A 16,579-nucleotide genomic window follows, 5' to 3' on the forward strand; every position below is an offset into this window, starting at 1 on the left:
CCCAACGATCTGTTCTAGGACAAGTTTTGTTCAACAAACTTCATTAATGACCTAGAGGAGGAGATGGATTGCACCCTTAGGAAGTTCGCAGATGACACTAAGCTAGGTAGAGAGGTAGATATGCTGGAGGGAAGGGATAGAGTCGGAAGAGAGGATACTGGGATTGATAGCCCACTATCTGACCCTGTATGAACATTTATATAAGTATGACTTATGAGGAGAGGGTTTTTAGTCTGAAGAAGCGAAGAGTGAGGGGGGATTTGATAGCAGCCTTCAACTTCCTGAAGGGAGGTTTCAAAGAGGATGGAGAAAGGCTGTTCTCAGTAGTGACAGATGGCAGAACAAGGAGCAGAACAGTCTCAAGCTGTGGTAGGAGAGGTCCAGGTTGGATATTAGGAAAAACTATTTCACTAGGAGGGTAGTGAAGCACTGGAATGGGTTACCTAGGGAAGCAGTGGAGTCTCCTAGAGGTGTTTAAGTCTCGGTTCGACAAAGCCCTGGCCGGGTTGATTTAGTTGGGATTGGTCCTGCCTAGGGCAGGGGGCTGGACTGGATGACCTTCTGAGGTTTCTTCCAGCTCTATGGTTCTATGATTTTTATGTTCTTACGATTATGATTTTTTATTTAGTAAAGTTATGTGTGAAGCTCTCAAACTCATATTTGAAAGGTATTATGCAGGTTTTCTTTGCTGATATGTACTGGAGTATTCAGCTCAGGAGTGATCGGATGTTATTGACTTTTATAGTTAACAGTTATGTCAACACACAGTTCTTTCTGAGCAGTGGAACAAGAACTACATGATTGTAAAGAAAGGAAATGTGTTACTTTTTAGTCTGAAAAATGACTGAGCAGTCAATGATTATCAATTACATCTACAGAAAATTATTACAATGAACATAATTGATTAATTCCTTTAGCTCACAGCTATGTGTACTGCGGTGTGCGGAAATAACAGACAGAGACTTTAATTCCAACAACTATTTTTAAAAACATCTTTTTTGTGTACCCCCCTCAGGATACTATTATGCTAGTGTTCATCATTTTAACAGCAATTGACTGGTGTGAAATTTAATGTCAATACAGCATTGCTGGAAGAATTTACAGAGAAACCAAGACAACAAAATTGTGCAGTGAGCATATATGTATATGTGTACCTGAGAAAGAGAACACAGAGTTACAGTTGTACCTCAAAGGAAGTTAAAAATCTTGAAAAGAAAATGTTAAATGCAGGGAGATGGCCAATATAATCCAAGAGATGAACTTCTGACAACAGTGATAAACTCATGATTTTCCTCAGTCACTGAATATTTTTAATATGATACATTCATCTGAATTACCTAACTACAGCTAATAAAAGGGTATGGCTCATAAGTCCACATTAAGAATGGGCACATTATGTGCAGCAGAGACACACTCAAATTCTCTTTTAAAATACTTTTATGAAGTCAGAGTAACTCATGTTCCTTCTCTTTTCTTTTAATGTGTTAATAGGGACTTTAAAATGTATGTAACATTTGACAGTCCTAACAAGGTCAGCAAAGCTCAATTTCCAATCTTTTTTACTTTCTTTGTACTGTTAGGAATTTGCTTCCAAAGAATTTTGCATAGCTGTGATGGTCTCTCATTATAAGTCTTACGAATACATTATACCTTTCAGAGCTGTAATTAATCTTTTAATCATCTGGTACTCTTGGCTGCAGAAAAACTGGTCAATTAATGAAGTCAAATATTTAATATTGTATGTGCCTGCTAGTCATTTTTTCTTTCAGGGAGCCCAAGTCAGCTAAAATGGGCCAACCCTGGGTGTAGTTCAGGCATAGCCCGAGACAGAAAATCTGTGACTCAAATACTTCATTTGCCTTGATAAATGACACACATATCCATCTCTATTGAATACACTTGGGTAACAGCTATTCAGAAAGAACCCTGAATAACTCCTTTAAAATTGCAGCAAGAGGATATCATAGATCAAATGCGTGGTTTCTCTCAATTCACACCTTTCTCTTATTAGCACCTATGCAGGCACCTCGGTAAAAATGATCACATTATTAGAGATGCAGTGCTCATAAAATTCTCTTTCACCTTTGCAGAATATTTTTATTTTAGATGTCTCAGTACAGAGCTATGTGCTTAGCTTCAAACATTGATTTGAAATACTTGTTCCGTAGGCTTTATATAGACATAGCTTTTCAAAAGGTAAGAAAAACTTAGCCTGACTTATTTCAAAGAGAAGATTAATAATGAATAATAATAATGAAAAAAACTTTATGAAAGAAAGTTGATACACAGAAAATGCATTGAGAGTTTCAGGGAATGTGACAGAAGACAATCATAAAAAAGGAAATAAAACACATTTATAACTAAGAGAACATTCTCATAGAGCTCATCCAGACCTCAAAGAGACTCAGGGTGTATCACAATATCTACATGTGTGGCCTAGAGAAAATACATATTAGGCTCTCTTTATTGAAAGCTTCATATTTACTTTGGATTTTTATGTCCGGAACAGGTATAAGGATCTTGCGCAAAATGGGATTTTTTCACACAAAAAAAAGGTCCACACTGCTTGTTGTGCAAAAACCCCTTGCACAAAAAGAAATGGCAGAAAATATGCTAATGAGATCGCGACTCATGTCAATGAGTCCCTCATTAACATATTTTCTGCTGAAAAAACTGGCAGTGAAGATGTAGCCTTTGCATCTCTGGAATACTATAGGTCAAATTTAGATTTAATTAAATTTGTGCACACCTAATGACTATACCTAGGATCAGATCCTGCAAAGTAAAGTGCTAATCCAGACCACCACTCTAGTGGATCTCATGTCAACTTAAGTGGAAATGTGCAAGAATCCACACCAGAGGATTCCCAAAGCATCATAAGTATTTCATATGGGCAAGATCATTACCTTTGCACATCTGTTTTGCATAGCTCCATAAATTGCCCTAATAGGGCAACTGAGGATTCTTCTTGCATGGCCAGCTCTGCACATCCTGAATCTATCATAACACAGGAGACTTTGTGGGGTATGAAATTTTGTTTCTCTTGTTACAGGCAGTCCCCGGGTTACGTACAAGATAGGAACTGTAGGTTTGTGTGACGGACCGGGCCGTGTCTGGGCACAGCTGAGGGCGTCCGCTCAGGGCGAATTGCTTGAATCCGGGGCTTCTTACAGCCCCCGACTGGTGACCTTTCCACACAGGCCACAAACCAGTCCCACAGAGCACTTCAGCTGCCTGCCTGAAGTCTCACGAGCAAAACCCCTCTGACATCCCAGCAATATCCGTGCCCCAGATGGCCCCGGGCCTCATACACAGGTGGGAGGGTCCTAGCACCCAATCCCACCTACCCCGAACAAGTTCTGTCTGGTTCCAAGAAACCAGCCACAGATCCCTGGTCAATTTACCCTCTGGACCTTACCCACAAATCACGCTGGGCCAATCCTTTAGAATCTATATCTAAAGGTTTATTATTACAAGAAAGAAAAGCATGAGAGTAAGGTTATTAAAGTACAGTACGTTACATGCACCGAATCTCCCAGTTCTCGATGCAGGCTCTAGCAGAGATGTACAGCTGCTGGTTTAAAAGTTCTTATTGCACATCCTACGATCAGGATGGGTTCAAAGGTCTTCCGGGCTCTTCAATCCCTGCAGTGCTGCCTCTGGGATGAAGTGCTGAGCTGAGAACCAAATGGCATCGACCACATGGCCTCTTTATACTCCTTCCTGGCCTCTTCTAGTATGTAGCAGGTCACCTGGTCCTCAGCCTCTCTGTGTTCCCTGCTGGCTGCTCTCAGGACAGCCCCCATTCTTTGGGTGTGTCTTTGGCCCATTGAGAACCATTCTTCCACGGGTAATTAGCATGTCCACAGGATCCACAGGCTCGGCCCTGCCCAATGCTTAACCACATGCAGGGAAGTCTTCAGTTTCCACACAGATTACAGATCTACACACACAGACATTATATACTCACATAAACAGTGTACACAGGATCAGAAAACAACAAGCTCCCATTCAATACCCCACATGGCTCCCTTTCATACAGATTTCTGGGGCCAACACCCCCACCTAGGGGTGCAGCAGCGATCTGGCTGCTTCCCTCCAATTTGGTAATGTGACAGTTTGTTCTTAAGTTGAATCTGTATGTAAGTCGGAACTGGCATCCAGATTCAGCCGCTGCTGAAACTGACCGCCAGTTCTGACTTACATACAGAATCAACTTAAGAACCCCAAGCGTCCCCTAGTCAGCTGCTGCTGAAACTGATCAGCAGCTGATTCCAGGAAGCCCGGGGCAGAGCAACTCTGCCTCGGGCTTCCTGTAGTCAGCGCTGGTCAGTTTCAGCAGCGGCTAAATCAGGACGCCTGGGGCAGAGCAGCTGGGATGCTGCTGGGTTGCTCCAGTAGCGCCGCTCCTCGGCACTACTGGACCAACCCAGCAGCACCCCATCTGCTCTGCCACAGGCATCCGGAGAAAAGCCTAGGCTGACGGGGCGGGTGGGGGCGTACTAGCTGCGCCCCCCCCCCCCCCACCGCAGCAGACCAGGAAGACACGGGCGGCTACTAGCTGCGCCCCCACCCCCCACCGCAGCAGACCAGGAAGACACGGGCGGCGGACTGAGACGCACTGCGGTCCCGCCACCTGGGTCCTCCGCGGCTTTGCTCCCAGTCTCCCTGGTCTGCTGGAGACCAGCAGACCAGGGAGACGTGGAGCAAAGCCTCTGAGGACGCCGGCAGCGGGACAGCCGCGGGGCGTCTGGGCTGTCCCGCTGCCGACCATTATGATCATCTAGTCTGACCCCCTGCACAGTACAGGCCACAGAATCTCACCCACCCCCTCCTAGAATAATCCTCTTACCTATATCTCAGATATTGAAGCCTTCAAATAGTTTGAAGACTCCAAGATGCAGAGAATCCTCTAGCTGTGATCTGTACCCCATGCTACAGAGGAAGGCGAAAAACCTCCAGAGTCTCTGCCAATCTACCCTGGAGGAAAATTCCTTCCCGACCCCAAATATGTCGATCAGCTAAACCCTGAGCATGTGGGCAAGACTCACCAGCCAGACACCCAGAAAGTTCTCTATAGTAACTCCTATCATCCCTCCATTGATTTACAAGAAGCCCAGATCAAGAAAGGGTTTTTTAAAGATGTTTAGCTACAGTTTCCCACTCCTAACACCAAGTATATCTTAGTAGGACTCATTTATTTGCACTTACAGTGTAAGGGTGTATTTAGATTACAGAGCTTTTCTGGGATAGAGGTATCCCAGAAAAGCTCTGCCACATCCAAGGAATGTGTCCGCATTTCCAAAAAAAATGTTGGAGAAACGGACGCATTTTATCAGCACCTCTGGAAATACTGTTTTACAAGGAAGAAGGGATGTTCCAAAAGAAGGTTTTTTTCTGACATTTGGCCCTGTGTAGATGGGCCAAATGTTGGAAAAGCCTCTTTCAGAAGAAAAGCGGAAAAAGATACTCAAATTTCAGTTTGCAATTTGCATATCTTTTTCCGACTTTTCTTTGTAGTGTAGACATAGCCTAAGTGAGAGCAGAGTCTGACTCTATATGATGCTTCATCTATTCTTAGAACTAAGCGTGATTTCCTCCTTGCAGACACATACCACTTCCAGCTCTCAGCAACCTAGAGTGCTAAACAGAGGACAGTAGTCACAGTAGCATGGACTGCAGAGAGCAGCAGCAAAGGCAAAGCTAAGCTGAATACCTAGCAACAAGGTCCAGGCTTGTTTGTGCTTGGCACTGCTAGCCCATGATAATGCTTACTTCTGCCCATGCTACCACAGCCACACTTCTATTTATATTCATGCTAGCTCAGTGAGAGCAGGAATGGGTATGTGTATGTAATTTGGGAATTACACTTCCAGATCCAAGTTAGACAGACCGGCCGTGTCCAGACTCAGGGGTTCTTTCGAAAAAAGTACCCTTTTTTCGAAAGAACTTCCCCTGCGTCCAGACTCAAGCCGCGTTCTTTCGAAAGTAAATCAAAAGAACGCGGCTTTTCTTTCGACGGCTGTACACCTACTTTTACGAGGAAGAACGCCTTTTTCGAGGGAGATCCGTCGAAAGAACGTGAGTCTGGACGGGGGGAGCCCTTTCTTTCGAAAGAATTGGCCTCCAGGAAGAAGCCCTGGTGGACAATCTGGGGCATGGGTTGCACGTCTGTGGTTCCTGGCTGCAGTCATTCCTTAAAAGGACAGGCACCCTCACAGACACTTGTTGCAGACAAGGAGCCAGAGCACACGGCAACCTTGCTGCAGCATGTCCCAGCCCCAAGACCGTCCTGGCCCTTCCACCGAGCCTTCTGAGGACCCAGCCAAGGGCTCCAAGCGCCGGGCACCATCCTGGTCCGGCGTAGAGATCAAGAGCCTGCTGGAGCTGTGGGGAGAGGAGGAGGCCTTACAGGCCCTCAAAAGCCGGCGGCGAAATGCCGAAATTTATGGCCGCATGGCTGAAGCCCTGGCCCAGAAGGGCCACTACCCCCGCACCCAGGACCAGGTGCGCTCCAAGGTAAAGGAGCTGCGGCAGGGCTATGCCAAAGCCAGGGAGGAGAGCTCCCGGTCTGGGGCAGCCCCCCACTACTGCCCCTACTACCCCGAGCTGGACCAGATCCTGGGTGGCAGTGCAGAAGCACGCACACCACGGAGGTTCGTGCAGTCCGGACTGGCAGACCCCGTGGTGGACGCTCCAGAGCAGGAGCTAGAGCACTCTGGAGACGGGGACATGGTCCCAGAGGAGGAGGAGGACAGCGAGGAGATGGCGACCCTCACCACCGTGGAGCCAGTCACCCAGACCTCTGAGGCCTCCCAGGCGTCATCTGGTGCAGGAGAGGAAGCAGCAGGTGAGTACAGTGAGGTTGTGTCACACCCGGGGGGGGGGGAGGTAGGTGGGTGCACAGTGGGTGATGCACAAGGGAAACCTGTCATGCTCAGGCTGATGCCCAGGTCACACACAGTGTTACCTTCAGAATGTCTGCTTCCCCTGTCTCAAGGGAGAGGGCATGCCCTTTTGGACAGCTGTTGCACACATGACTGATTGTGATAGAAATGTAGCCGTGTTACTCTGATCTGAGGAAGTGGGTCTGGCCCAGGAAAGCTCATCCCCTAATAAACCATCCTGTTAGTATTTTCAGTGCTACAGAGTCCAGTTTATAGGACTGATTGTGTCTTCTTCTTTTCCTCCACAGCCGGACCAGCCGTGGAAGAGGGCCGCAGCACCCCAGCCCCACCTCCATCTCCATCTCCATCTCGGGGACATGGGAGCCGCAGACACAGGCGTGTCTACGCGGACATCCTCAGACAGCACGTCGAGGCTGTGCAGGAGCAGAACTCCATCCTGCGACAGAGGGCGGAGGCAGAGGAGCGCTGGCGTGATCGGCTCATGAACGAGCTGGTCCTGCAGCGCACGGTCCTGTACAGCACCCTGAGGGAGGTCAGCGGCTTGCCTGCTGCTGTGCCTGGTCCTGCTCCTCCAGCACCCCATGACCCCACCCCACCAAACCCCCCTTCCACAACAGCATCCCTTTCCCCCCTTGGACCTCCCTCTCCCCCAGCCCCCACAGTTCCCCAGCCCCTCTCTCCCCCTGGCCCTCCTCTACCCCAGGCTTCCACATCCCAAGAGCACCCCAGCAGCCAGCCAACCGACAGGTGCATCACCCGATCCTGTAGCCGGGGAGCACCCCAAACACGAGGCCCAGGCAGGAAAGGGAAATCTGCCAAGCCCCGTTCAACCTGATCCCCTTCCCCCCTCCAGGTTTCCAGTCCCCTTCCCCCCTCCAGGTTTCAATCACCCCTATCACCCCAGTTATAAAGCACAAACAAAGGGTTAAATGAACTGTTTCTTTATTGTATATAGTTTGGCAACAACAAAAATGAAAAAAAATTTTGTTATGTTTGCAACATTTATAATTTTGTACATATTACCTAACAAGTAAAGAGAACATTTTATTTTGAAACACACCCTGGTGTAAGTGATGTGTCCAAACAGGTTCAGGAGATGGGTTGTGGAGGGAAGCTTCTATTGGGCCAGGGCCCAGTCCCCAGGCAGAAGCCCCTCAGTGCACGCAGTCTCAGTGGCCTCCACTGGAGAATTGCTCCCGGAGGGCCTCCCGGATGCCAACTGCAGACCGGTGAGCCTGGCGGATGGCAGCTGTCCGGGGCTGGGCAAAGAGCCTCTCCTGGGCATCAGCAGCTCTCCCCCACCCTGGTAGGAAGGCATCTCCTTTCCTCTCCAAGAGGTTATGGAGGACGCAACACGCAGCCACCACCTCGGGGATGTTGCTCTCCCCCATGTCGAGGCGTGTGAGCAAGCACCGGAATCTGCCCTTTAAACGGCCAAACGCACATTCGACCTGGTTGCGAGCCCGGTTAAGGCGAGCATTAAACTGCTCCTTGCTCGCATCCAGCTGGCCGGTGTAGGGCTTCATCAGCCATGGCATCAGGGGATAGGCGGCATCAGCACCGGCATGTGCACATCCCCAACCGCAAACTGGCGATGGGGGAAAAATGTTCCTGCCTGAAGCCTCCGGTACAGGTACGAGTTTCTGAAGATGCGGGCATCGTGTGCCCGCCCTGACCACCCAACACAAATGTCAGAAAACTGGCCACGATGGTCGACCAGGGCCTGGAGGACCATAGAAAAGTAGCCCTTTCTATTGATGAATTGGGCTGCTCGATGGGGCGGTGCACGGATGGCAATGTGTGTCCCATCGAGCGCTCCTCTGCAATCGGGGAAGCCGAGGGCAGCAAAGCCGGCCATGACGCTGTCCAGATCCGGTAGACAGATGAGCCTGTTGAGCAGCTCCAAATTGATGGCCCTCACCACCTGCAGAACGAGACAGACAACAAAGTGTTAGAAGGGGTGCCTTATGTCTTAGGAGGAGAACCCACCGCCCACCTTCCCTCTCAAACACCCCGGGAATCCCCTCCTCAGAACCCCACCCACACACAATTCAGGGTGAGTGAAGGAGCTCCCTCCCACGCCCACTCCACTTGGCCCTTCCTGACAGTCTCCCTTCCCCCCACCCCAAACTGTGACTGTCCCCAGACAATGACTTACCTCCATCAAGACGGCCCCGACAGTAGATCTCCCCACGCCAAATTGGTGTCTCACGGAGCAGTAGCTGTCGGGGGTTGCCAGCTTCCAGAGGGCAATGGCGACCCTCTTTTCCAGGGGGATGGCGGGCCGCAGGTGGGTGTCTTGCCGTTCCAGAGCAGGGGCGAGCCAGGTACACAGCTCCTGGAAAGTGGTCTTTCTCATGCGGAAGTTCCGTAGCCAGTCTTGGTCATCCCAGATCTCCATCACGAGCCGGTCCCACCAGTCAGAGCTGGTGTCAAACCTCCAAACACGCCTGTCCACGAAAAAGTTCGGAGGCAAGGGCAGTGCGGCTGCCTGACGGAGGAACCCCTCGTCCCTCTGGTCTGGGAGCAGCTCGGGAAGGAGCCTCATGACTGTGTCATGAAGATGCAGCAACAGCTGCAGTATGGTGGTGTGGGGCCATCGCCTGCCCAGGGGCAGCTCTGGCTCCATGCCAAAAATAAGGGTCTGCAAGCAGAAAAACCTCAAAAGAAAAAAGCTGCTGGGGTGTCCCAGGAAGCTGAGCACTCCAAAGCAGCACTGCAATGCCTTGCAAAATTCCTCAAGGGACAGCAAAGGCAGCTGCAGGAGCAGAGCAACGGGTGTTCAGGAGTGTCCCTCTCACCATGCGTCTCTGCAAAGGGCAGGCAGGCAGCACCCGGAAGGAAATGCTGCCCCCATGCCCTGGCAGAAGCAGTTCCGGGTGGCTTTGAATTTCGAAAGAGCGTCCAGCAGTCTGGACGCTCTTTTTCGAAATAGCGGATCGATCTTTCGATCCGCGCATTGTAGTCTAGACGCGCTCTTTCGAAAGAGCCTCTTTCGAAAGAAGCCTGCAGTCTAGACATAGCCACCCTGAGTCTACAATTTGAAGTCAACTCACTCCATCCTGACCTGCTTCCATATAGAAGTAATTTACTCATCCTTTGGCCTGCATACACTCTCTTGGACAATTATATGTGTGTGTGTTTTAATTTCAGAGACATGAGTTTAGCAATTAATAGCTGATGTCCAAAGTATTGGCAAATTATTGAAAATCAACAATTGTTCATATCTGTTCTAAACATTTCACATGCCAAGAAGCCATACTGGAAAGGAAAGAGTTCTCCTATATCGAAGTGTGAAACAGCCTGGCAGGCCCACCGACACGGGGGGTGGGGTGGGGGGAAAGGGAGTGGGGGAAGAGCAATTGCCCCAGGACCTGGTAATTCAAAGGAACCCCCAACTCTGAGCCACTACCACTGCTACTGTGGCAGCAGCAGCGACCAGCACTCCTGGCTTATTAAATCACTGCGCAAGGTGCCACACCACATGCTCCAGACAGCACTGAGGGCTTCCAGGGGGACATGGGACACCACACTCCCAGCGGCATGGAGGGATTGCTGCCCCAGTCCCGCTCCTTCCAGGAGCGTGGATTGAAACCCTTCCCCCGACTTTGCCCAAATGCCAGCAGAGAATGTCAGCTCCTCTGCAGCATTATAACTGGGAAAATTTATGCTTTCAAGAAATGCACGGACATAACTAAGGGCAAAATGTTGCCTCGTGACATCTTGGCTTTTCTTTTGTTATTATAAACTGGATATGGCATAAAATGTCGATAAATGAAAGAAAAAAATACATTTTAATCACTCATTAAAATGTTGAAGAAGAGAGTTTGTTAGTACAAACATTTTGGAAATGAGAATAAAAATATTAATAAAAACTAATAAGAAAGGTTTGAAGTCTTTGAGGATTTTATTTTATTTTAGTCACGTCTCTGATTTTTTTCACTCAATAGGGCAGGTCTGCCTTCCAGGGGAGCTTGACGGCTTGCAGAATAATTAGAGAATAGTTTCCCAAGGTAGTAAGCACAGTATACTTACATCACGTCCATTTGTTTTTTAAAGCAATGCAATACATTCTGTATATTTTCTGACCTCCGCAACTGCACCAACCCTGAAATAACCATGTTTGATGCAACAAAGCTTTTGATATTTGCTCAAAAATTTGGCTTAGTCTGAAAGAGTTACATGAACAATATTGAAAAACCATAAAATCAATAAATGTACATGGCAGAAAAGGACTATGTCTTGGCACTCATGCAAAAAGACAGCATAGAGCAGAATGGATTGATTTAAATCAAAAAAATTTAAAATACCAATTTTAATCATGATTTAAATCAGCAAGCAGGAAATCTTGATTTAAATCACAGTTTTTAACCATGTTTTGCACTTGTACTTTTAGATATTTTCCTAAAGAATGGTTGATTCTCATTAGCTGATACCTATTAAAACATGTTGATTTACAAGTAAATATAGACAAACTTTGCACTAAATGTTTTGCTTCTTTTTGCTTACTCAGAGTACACACGATATCTATACATATTTATTTAAGCAACTGAATAAACTTCTTACATTTATTCAGATTCCTAATTTTTACATTTTTCATTATGCTAAAAATGACGAATGGTGCATTTATTTACTCAATTTTTAACTTGGGATTTGTGTCAAGCTTTATTTGCATAAAAATGCAAAATCAGTTGAAATGCAAAAGGGAAAATCACATTTTTAAATTCAGCATAATTACCTTATGTTCCAAACCCAAGAAAAAGAGTTTATAAAATAGTTTATCACAAGACATTTTGTACTTATTAAACAAAGGAAGTATTATGTGAACTTATTGAATTGAACGGACAGTTCCAATGTCACCATGTCCTTAAAGATTTTACAACTCCCACCTATAATATTCTCTAACATGTGACAGCAGCAGCTCCCAGCAGAGAACAGAGTAGCAAGTCTTTCCCAGCAAGTAGGGAGGGGATATGTCCCTCCAGCTCTGTCCTCAGCAAGGAGCTGCTGCCGTCACTGAGGAAGAAGTGCCCCCTGCCAAGCCAGGAGGCTCTGTGCATGGCAGCCTGGAGCCCCTGGGTAAGGCTTATTAAGCAGCAGGGAGTCATGCTGCCACACAGCTTAGAGGGAACCTTGTTCAGAAGCATTCTCAGAATGAACAAAACTGACAGTAAGTAACTGTAATCAAAGACTAAGGGTACAATAAATGAACACCACAGTAATTAACAAGACTAACATTTTATTTTTTTACCTCCTATTATATCATAGATATAATGTACCAAAGATGGCACATCTAACAGTTGCACCTGAAAATTGCTACAGTAAGCTTAAAATAGCATTCAGATGCTCAAATCAGAAAACATAATTTAAAGCAGAAAAGTGCTGTTTGGGGAAAGAATCTATATATTCTAATATAATCTGTCTCTTGTGCCCAACAGATCTCGTTTCTGATGAAACTGAATATAGTGAACCTTCATTTTCTTCATACAGTGAAAGCAGATTTTTTCTGTACCTGATGGGCGGTGGGTAGAAGAGGCAGAGGAAGGCATTGCCTTCCCAATATACCAGGCATAGTCCCACCTATTCTGCCTCCAGAATACCCTGTGCTTCAGCATGGCTTCTTGGCTGCCCTTGGGCTTCAGTCACATTGAGTTTCCATTGCCTCCTCACTCTCACTTGCCTGGAACTTGGTGAACAGAACATCCCCTGCTGTGTCCTCCACAATATTTGTGAAAATAAGGGGGACATGTTCCTGCCAAGGCAGAGGCCAAGCAGTTGACCAGGGCCTTTTAACAGCCAGGCACAGCTGCTATCCATTAAGCCCATCAGGGGACTGTGCACATCCAGGAGGTCCTGAAGGATAGTTTCAGATAAGGACACCAGTGAGACTTTCCCATGAGCCTCTCCACAAGGGGCCTGTGCATTTCCCCTCTGTGTCTTTCCTCCCCCCCATCTCTTCCCCTGCCCTTCTTCCTCCCCCTCCCCTGTTGATAGAATCATAGAACACTAAAACTGGAAGGAACCTCAGTCATTGCGTTCAGTCCCCTGCCCTCATGGCAGGACCCAGTACTGGCTACACCATCCCTGATAGATGTCTATCTAACCTGTTCTTAAATATCTCCAGAGATGAAGATTCTACAACCTCCCTAGGCAACTTTTTCCAGTATTTAACCATCCTGACAGTTAGAAAGTTTTTCCTAATGTCCAGACTAAACCTCCCTTGCTGCAGTTTAAGCCCATTGATAAAATAAACAAGACCATTTGTTTTGAACTGATGAACTATTTTTTCCTTTAATTAGGGTAAATATAACTGGGGAGGCACTGGGAAAAGAACCAGAGAGGGGGAAGAAGGTGGAGGAAGGTGGAGAAGAGGCTCAGGGATGTGGCTGAGTATAGTGCCTGCCTCTGGTGGTCCCACCGCCTCATGTTTTGGGCCCTGGGCAGCCACAGGGGGAGTAGCTGGTGGGGAGGAGTAGCCAGAGACACAGGGGATGGGGTGGGAGCTGGAGCTGGGGCAGCAGCAGGAGAGGCAGCAAGTGGTCGACAGGGGCAGTGTAAGCTGCAGACATAGTCTGAGCCTGCTGCAACAGATCCTGACAAGTTTTGTGGTGCAGCTGTAGAACAGCCTTCAGACCACCGTCTTGCCCTTTCAGTGCAATGTGGCAGGCAATATGCTCCTGCTGCAGATCTTCCTGGGGTTGCCTTTGCCTGCAGATCTAACAGGGTAAGTAGGCTGGTGTGGGAGTTGGGTCTCATTCCACACTCACAGCTGGCCCAGCAGTGAAGAAAAGTGAGAAGGGCAGTCATCCCAGGAGACAGGGTGCATGAAGCTCCGGCCTCAGCTCTGAGCTGTCACCAAAAGGTCTTGGATCAGACAACAGTGATGTGCTTCGAGCAAGGCCATCTGTGGCCTAGACAGTGGGCCCTTTCCTGCAGGGGCACAGATGTCCCAGGGGAGAACCTCACTACCCCTTCACATCAGGGACAAGCGGGCAGGGGAAGGTGCCGGTCAGACCAGGAGCTTGTAGGTGGGAGAGGGGGCAATGGGCTGGCTCAGCTTCCCTCCATTCCATGCACACACTGGTTCTGGTGGTGGCATCCCACAGGCAGAGGACTTGTACCCCTGCCGGCTAAAGTGGGGGAGTTTGTTGGGGGAGGTGTGGGTGGGTGGCAAACAGCACTTGCCAGGTAGGGTGCTGCTGGGATCCCCTCCACTTCCTCCTCCTCACCCTCCCGATAGGCTCCCCGGCAGGGTACAGTGTCCTCCACTTCACCGCACCGGTCTGGGAATGCATTCTGCCCTGAGAGCGTGGGCATGCCTATGTACCATGTGCAGCACTGCTGTGTGTGTGTCCGTGATCCTCTCCTCCCCAATGGTGGCTAGTGGTGGGATGGCATCCCACCACGGGGTCGGGAGGAAGGTAGGCCTCTCCAGAAACCCAGAAATCGAGCATCTATGGATAGCCTTAATTTTGTTAGTTAGCTCTTCAAGTGCCTGATGCTTTCACAAAGTTTAACTTTTTTCCCTTAATGATTAATTTTAAACATAAAATAAGTGAAAATAAAAATAAAAACCCTAACTCCCTTTATCAGAAATAAAGTAACTAAAACAACAGAAATTATTATTAAAATTAAAAATATTATAGGCTTTCCTATAAAATACACAAAATAATAATTTTTAAAATCTTTCAAAAGCTCAAAAAATGCCACCATTTCGGTGGTTTAAAAACTAAAACCAAATTAGCGTGTGCGTGCACATACATACGCACACACACACACACATACTTACACAATATAAAACAATAAAGCCCAACTATTAAACACCTATTCAATATAGAGATGTGAATGGTTGCTAGTTACACTCAACTGGCAGGCTGCTCAGGTTCTGTGGGGCCTGGCATGCCACAGGCAGGAATGCTCCAGCCTGGCAGGATCAGCTCCCACCCCCACCGGGATGATGTTGCCCACCATGTGGCTCTGGATCTGGTCCCAGCTGGGGCCACCAGAGGAGCAGCTGCTTGTGACACAGCTCAGGCTCTGGCCCCAGCCAGGGCTGCTGGAGGAGCAGCCACCCCACGATGTGGCCTGCAGCTCCAGCCCCGGAGAAGGGCTGAAGCTAGGGCCAGGGCCGTGTGGTGACTGCTATATTGCTTCTGGTACGGAGCAGCTGCAGCCACTGCACAGCTCTTCTGAGCTGGTGGGTGGGACGTAAATGTTTGGTGCTCACCCACCCAGGCATGCACCTTAGATGAAACCCTGGAGGGGAGGGCAGGTGACCTGCCCCCGCCCAGGATGCCATGCAGCTGGGGAGGAGAAGCGGCAGGTCTGGTGTGCCACTCCTAATCAGGAACTTCTTTCTCTGGCCTTGGTATAGGCCTGCCAGAGTTCTTTTATTTTCATTTGCAGCTAGTTCTGAGTGCAGCTGTGCCCCCTCTGGACTAGGCTGTTGGCCATTGAGCTGTAGATATCGGCATTTCACTATCTGGCATGGAGATGCTGGAATATTCTCCCCAGATCTCAATGAGATCCAGGATCTCTGCATCAATCCACGAGGGCACCCTCCTCTTTCACCCCCAAGACAGGGTCTTGGAAGATGGCTGCCTGCTCCCTTGCAGCCATGGGGGGCTCAGAGGGAGCACAGGGATCAGCCATGGCGGCAGCAGCGAAAGCTGTCAGGGGTCTGCTGTGTGGCACAGTGCGAGCAGGGCCTGCTTTGTGCCACAAGCCCTTTCTCTGTGGCTGCACCTTTAAGGGCTGCAGGGGAAGGGGAACTATAGAGTTCTGATGAGCGTGGACAGAGTGACCAGCGGGGCAGCTGTGAGAATCCCTGGAGGCCCCTTATTTCAAAATAACTTCAGCTGTGCTGTCTACATACCCCCTCTTTCAAGATAACCATTGTGAAATAGGTGTTATCCCTCATAAATGAGGGCTACAGATATTGGAATAAGAAGCCCATTATTTAGAAAATTATTTTGAAATAGCAGGCTTGCTGTGTTGATGCTCACTTTGTTATTTTGAAATAACATAACTGCTGTGTAGACATGCCCTTAATGATTTCATCATTAATTGGATAAGGCTCATTGTCAAAGTTTTCATTCTGACTATGTTATTGGTTGGATACTATAATCTTCTACATATTCCTGGAGTTCTTAGATATCTTACTTTTTGGGAAAGGGAAAAGCAGCTACCTTCTGCTTTGTAATGTAGCAAAAGATTATAACTTCCCCAATGAGATAATTGTTGCATTCAGTCTGTCAGAATATTTAAAAGAAAGCTACTTTAAACAGAGTATATTCCTTCTAAAGCTCAAGCTCTATATGGTTGGTTAAATAGACTCACTGGTTTGTACATATTGATTTAAAGTAGGATCTTGAGACCTTTTTAGAAATCTTATAATTAAAGCTTCCTGCTACTGCAAATATATTAATGTCATATAATCATTTTCTATTGTCCACTGTGAATTTCTATTCCTGGTAGTAAATGAAAAATCTTAGGGTATGTCTACACTACAGCGTTATTTCAAAATATCTAATTTCGAAATAGTGAATTTGAAATAACTTATTTTGAAATAACATGTCTACAAAAAAAATGCATTTCAAAATAGTGTTTTTCTATTTCAAAATAGTGAGCCCACACTGAGTGGACGTTGAATCACATTTAAGGCTGGTTGG

Source organism: Pelodiscus sinensis, chromosome 2 (assembly GCF_049634645.1).
Source record: "Pelodiscus sinensis isolate JC-2024 chromosome 2, ASM4963464v1, whole genome shotgun sequence".
Taxonomy (NCBI): domain Eukaryota; kingdom Metazoa; phylum Chordata; order Testudines; family Trionychidae; genus Pelodiscus; species Pelodiscus sinensis.